General features: G+C 46.4%; 1 non-coding gene across 1 annotated transcript; it reads right to left on the reverse strand.

Moving 5' to 3' along the window:
• Positions 1–475: 475 nt before the first annotated feature.
• On the reverse strand, positions 476–547 carry Trnar-ucu (transfer RNA arginine (anticodon UCU)). The gene has a single exon. It is a non-coding gene; the product is annotated as a tRNA-Arg (tRNA).
• Between the last annotated feature and the right edge of the window lie 5,660 nt (positions 548–6,207).

Genomic DNA, 6,207 nt, shown 5'->3' on the forward strand with positions numbered 1-6,207 from the left:
ACGAAGGCCACCCTACAGCATCACATGTGGGCCTGCCCGACGACCCCTACCCAAATCACCACCCCGGAGCTATGGGAGGCGACGCTGGGCTGCTCTGACCTGACGACGCAACAAGCCCTGACGAGGGATTCTTCCCTGACGGACAGAGAAGCCAAGGTCGCTGAGCATCTGAGGCTGCTGGTCACCTGGGCTGCCTAACAGAACCCTATAGAATAAAGTCTCTCTCTTTCTCTCTCTCTCTCTCTCTCTCTCTCTCTCTCTCTCTCTATATATATATATATATATATATATATATATATATATATATATATATATATATATATATATATATATATATATATATATATATATACAGAAACATAGGTCGGCAGTCTACAACGCCAAACGAGGCATAGGGGTGTGGTTAGGCTCTATTTTTTACTTCGGGTAATGAAGTTAAGATTTTTTTTAAATATAAGGAAGAAAGAAAAACACGTGCCCAGAGTGGGGACCGAACCCACGCCTTTCGATTAGATCTCGAATGCCTTACCAATTCGGCTATCTGGGCGACTGTGTACTCCTTCCCTTTCTGGGCTATTTATATTTACTAGAAGTGTATCTGACGCTTCAGGGGGGTAGCCAGCGCCACTCTGACTACACGGGGAGAAGGGGACCTTCTTTTCAACCCCCGGGGCGTGACTCAAACGTCTACAGCCTGTCATGAGTGGGTAACTGGCGGGAAGCCCTCTTATGCTACCTAGGCATCAAGGCTGCCATAACCGAGACCCTCGCTAGGCTTTCGCAGAATAATATAGTAAGGAAATGAGGGGCTCGTTGAGGAAATACAGAAACATAGGTCGGCAGTCTACAACGCCAAAGGAGGCATAGGGGTGTGGTTAGGCTCTATTTTTTACTTCGGGTAATGAAGTTAAGATTTTTTTTTAAATATAAGGAAGAAAGAAAGAAAGAAAAACACGCGCCCAGAGTGGGGACCGAACCCACGCCTTTCGATTAGATCTCGAATGCCTTACCAATTCGGCTATCTGGGCGACTGTGTACTCCTTCACTTTCTGGGCTATTTATATTTACTAGAAGTGTATCTGACGCTTCAGGGTGGTAGCCAGCGCCACTCTGACTACACGGGGAGAAGGGGACCTTCTTTTCAAGCCCCGGGGCGTGACTCAAACGTCTACAGCCTGTCATGAGTGGGTAACTGGCGGGAAGCCCTCTTATGCTACCTAGGCATCAAGGCTGCCATAACCGAGACCCTCGCTAGGCTTTCGCAGAATAATATAGTAAGGAAAATGAGGGGCTCGTTGAGGAAATACAGAAACATAGGTCGGCAGTCTACAACGCCAAAGGAGGCATAGGGGTGGGGTTAGGCTCTGTGGTTCGTTGTGGGTTCGGTCCCCACTCTGGGCGCGTGTTTTTCTTTCTTTCTTTCTTCCTTATATTTAAAAAAATCTTAACTTCATTACCCGAAGTAAAAAATAGAGCCTAACCACACCCCTATGCCTCCTTTGGCGTTGTAGACTGCCGACCTATGTTTCTGTATTTCCTCAACGAGCCCTTCATTTTCCTTACTATATTATTCTGCGAAAGCCTAGCGAGGGTCTCGGTTATGGCAGCCTTGATGCCTAGGTAGCATAAGAGGGCTTCCCGCCAGTTACCCACTCATGACAGGCTGTAGACGTTTGAGTCATGCCCCGGGGGTTGAAAAGAAGGTCCCCTTCTCCCCGTGTAGTCAGAGTGGCGCTGGCTACCACCCTGAAGCGTCAGATACACTTCTAGTAAATATAAATAGCCCAGAAAGTGAAGGAGTACACAGTCGCCCAGATAGCCGAATTGGTAAGGCATTCGAGATCTAATCGAAAGGCGTGGGTTCGGTCCCCACTCTGGGCGCGTGTTTTTCTTTCTTTCTTTCTTCCTTATATTTAAAAAAAAATCTTAACTTCATTACCCGAAGTAAAAAATAGAGCCTAACCGCACCCCTATGCCTCCTTTGGCGTTGTAGACTGCCGACCTATGTTTCTGTATTTCCTCAACGAGCCCCTCATTTCCTTACTATATTATTCTGCGAAAGCCTAGCGAGGGTCTCGGTTATGGCAGCCTTGATGCCTAGGTAGCATAAGAGGGCTTCCCGCCAGTTACCCACTCATGACAGGCTGTAGACGTTTGAGTCAAGCCCCGGGGGTTGAAAAGAAGGTCCCCTTCTCCCCGTGTAGTCAGAGTGGCGCTGGCTACCACCCTGAAGCGTCAGATACACTTCTAGTAAATATAAATAGCCCAGAAAGTGAAGGAGTACACAGTCGCCCAGATAGCCGAATTGGTAAGGCATTCGAGATCTAATCGATAGGCGTGGGTTCGGTCCCCACTCTGGGCGCGTGTTTTTCTTTCTTTCTTTCTTCCTTATATTTAAAAAAAAAATCTTAACTTCATTACCGGAAGTAAAAAATAGAGCCTAACCACACCCCTATGCCTCCTTTGGCGTTGGAGACTGCCGACCTATGTTTCTGTATTTCCTCAACGAGCCCCTCATTTTCCTTACTATATATATATATATATAGATAGATTGATAGATATCTCAGTGGCGACAACGTTGCGTGCCTCCGTTATCTCATGCTTCCCGCTTCATCCCCAGCACACTGAATATCATTCGCTCGTGCTGCCCACATCGTTCGTTTGTGTTCCTTAAATCCGTCGCTTTTCAGCGTTCATACCATTCTCTCACTCTTTATGATTCACTTACCGTGATTTCATTAGCGGATTCACGATGCGCATGTTACATTTGCCTTGATTTGGAGCTTGTCGGACTTGGTTGTAGGAGTAACGTGGGGTTAGTATAAGAGAGTGGGAGTGTGTTCGTAAACTGCGCTTGAGGTTACCAAGGACACACCTTTTTTTTTTAAGTTAACGTCAAGGAAGCATGTCGCACATCAAGAAGGGAGAAGCCGCCCAATAAATTCCGCGTCCTGAAGCGTCAATGTCAAGTGTCGCCTGTGCATGCACGATGCGTTGCGCCTGTCATGCGCAGTTGCTGTCACCGCATCTCCAAGTCTATCGCGTTCATATTCCCTCCGCTATCATCCAGAAATAAGTGGTTCCAGCGGTTTGACAGCTAGGCGCTGTCCGGCTTGTGTAATTAGTAATTAGTGAGAATAATGGTTAAAATGGGTAATAAACGAAGCACCCGAGACAGAAAATGCCTCCGCTGCGTGTGCAATGAAAAACAGCTTAAAACAACGGGATACGTAATAAGTAGATGGTTGCACGAGGCTTCAAAGGGTGAACAAAAATGGGAGGCTAGGAGCGAATATGAAGACTTCCGAACACTGCGCGAGCATAAATGCGACGAAAGAAATTAATTTCTCGGTGTGAGCCGCGCCCGCTTATTAGTCGTGGCGGAACGCGAGCTGTCAGTGTCCCAAGGATCTTCCCTGCATTTATGGAGAGGGTGGCAATACTTTCGTAACGGATGGCCTTCCAAAATGTGCTTGACACGCACTCGCCGGAAGTCCTCGAAATTAGGAGGGCGCGAAAGGGAACTTCCTTGCAGAAAGCCAGGAATGGCCCACACTTCAGGCCCTACTGGCATACTTTGTTTGTTTGTTCGTTTGTTTGTTTGTTTGTTTGTTCGTTTGTTTGTTTGTTTGTTTGTTTGTTTGTTTGTTTGTTTGTTTGTTTGTTTGTTTGTTTGTTTGTTTGTTTGTTTGTTTGTTTGTTTGTTTGTTCGTAAATGTGAGAGGGAGGGAGGGAGGGAGGGAGGGAGGGAGGGAGGGAGGGAGGGAGGGAGGGAGAAAGAGAGCGGGAGAGAGCGAGAGAGAGCGAGAGAGCCGCCTTGGGAGCGATACGACGTATTAGTGCTAGTGTTTGAGCCGCTTGGTGTTTAGCCTCGGCAAGCAAACCTGTCGCCGTTCCTGTCGCCAGGACTTTGATTGTTGTGCTCTGTTGCAGTGGTTGCGCAGCCAGTTGAAGGCGGATGGGATAAGCAGCAAGCCTTCGGAGGCTCCAGCGGTTTGCAACGGATGTGTATGTTGTTTTACTCGCTGGAAGCTGAAGGCCCACCGACGAGGCAAAGCCTGCGGTGACATCTAGGGCCAATTGCAGGGAACTCGCTTTACTGTCCGGGTCATGGTGATAGCTCCACACGGTAATGTCATCGACGTAATGGAGAAATTTAACATCCGCTACATCGTGAAGGCGCCATGTCAATAAAATCAAAGTCATAATAAACAACGTCGCAGCCAATACCGATTCATAAGGCACACCATGTACAGGAACAAAGGACCCCACATCTCCTTGAAGGCGTATGGTAAATGTCCAGCTGCCTTGAAGGAATGACTAGACGAACTGCCCCACCCGCATGGGAAGGTGGAACATGTCAACTGAGTCCAGAATAGCAGCGTGACTGATGTTGTCATACGCTTTTTGGATGTTCATTGTTTTTAATGGTCCTGTCACCATGACTGCGGATTGACGACGATGTTGATGCTGCTAAAACGCTAAGCCAGTCCTCCGTGCCAATTGATGGGCGAGAGCCGATTTGCGCGGTGTGGTAATACCACTCCGTCATATATATTATACCCTATTGACCATCGCCATAATGTATACATTCCCCACTGCAACCCTAACTTATACTTTGTCTCATTCATTCCCAAAACTTCTAGCGAATGGAATCGGCAGCCCCCTGCAATAGCTAGTATAATCGAGGTGCCTTATTTAAGGCTACTGTTGAAATTACCTTTGTTCCTTATAATTGCATTTATGCTCTCAACTCTGTTGTGTATACTACCCACATTTTTTTTGTCCACTATTATAGTTTCTTTGTACCCGGTGATTGTTCACTTTATATTTATGATGTTAATGCCAATGACCACTCTGTAGCGCCCTCTGGGCATTGAAGGTATTGATAAAGATAAATAAATAAATGCCCATGCCGTTCAAGCCACCACGACAAACGAGTGGGTAGCATTTTCTCTACAAGCTTGCAAACCACCAGCGTAAGTGATATTGGCCGAAGGTTTTCACAGTACCATTGGTTTTGGTATAGGTACGACATGCGCTGTTTTCCAGCTGCCAGGGACGACGCCACCAATCCATGCTTTGCTGATTAAATCCGGGAGCCGAGTGAGCACATCACTGCTCAAATTCTTAAAGGCTTCGTAGGTAACAGTTTTAGTATGTCGCAAGACCAGTGTGCGTGTGTATGCGTGTGTGTGTGTGTGTGTGTGTGTGTGTGTGTGTGTGTGTGTGTGTGTGTGTGTGTGTGTGTGTGTGTGTGTGTGTGTGTGTGTGTGTGTGTGTGTGTGTGCGTGTGTGTGTGTGTGCGTGCGTGCGTGCGTGCGTGTGTGTGTGTGCGCGCGTGCGCGTGTGCGTGTGTACGTGCGGGCGTGCGCGTGCGGGCGCTAATGTGTAGTTGTGTGTGCGTGCATGTTACTTGTCTACTAATGCGCAGCATTTTTATGCCGCTTGTCTAGAGTGTGATTTCTTTAGAGCCATCTTTTTTGTGTTTTTAAGTTCTGTCCGACCAATTATCTCCATTTAGATATTATAAGGATTACAGGTGTTACTTCCGCCAGATGTGCATTTTCGTGTGGTGGCAGCGGCACAACAGCAACGTATTATTCAGTCGCGCGAAACGTAGGAAGGTAGATATAGAAAAAAAATGGATTGCTCAAAAAAATGGTGCGATCAACGGAAGAAAGGAAAAAAATGCATATGCAGAAACATGAACATAACGATGTAGTACATTCACATAATATAAACACATGTACAGGAGCAAAAATTTTTAGAGCAACTGTGATCATGTATACACCGGCATAAACACGTTTACACGCGTATGGCATGTCACACAACCCCAGTGCACGGACGCATATCTGCAAGAAAAATGACAGTTTATCAAAAGCGAATTTCGGCAAAAATTAATGACAAAAAAAAGCTTGGTACGCATACGACAAAATAAAAAAATATAACCGGAAGAGCCAAACGTTCACGCAATGCTGTGAACAAAGCAAAAAGAAACATAAACATACATCATACATACAGACATCAAACATAAATACATCAAACATACATACAGCGAACTTAAGCACATTTGCTCAAGTTCGCTACGATCTTCTAAAGCCTGAAGTAAACATCGGGCAGTGTGCTGAGGCTAGCTGATTTTCAACGCGTTGAGGTAACGTCGTCTTTGCTAGGTGATGTTTGAGGCCCCACAGCTCAGCGCTG

This window comes from Haemaphysalis longicornis, unplaced genomic scaffold (assembly GCF_048455015.1).
Source record: "Haemaphysalis longicornis isolate Haplotype H1 unplaced genomic scaffold, Haemaphysalis longicornis Haplotype H1 scaffold_2, whole genome shotgun sequence".
NCBI lineage: Eukaryota > Metazoa > Arthropoda > Arachnida > Ixodida > Ixodidae > Haemaphysalis > Haemaphysalis longicornis.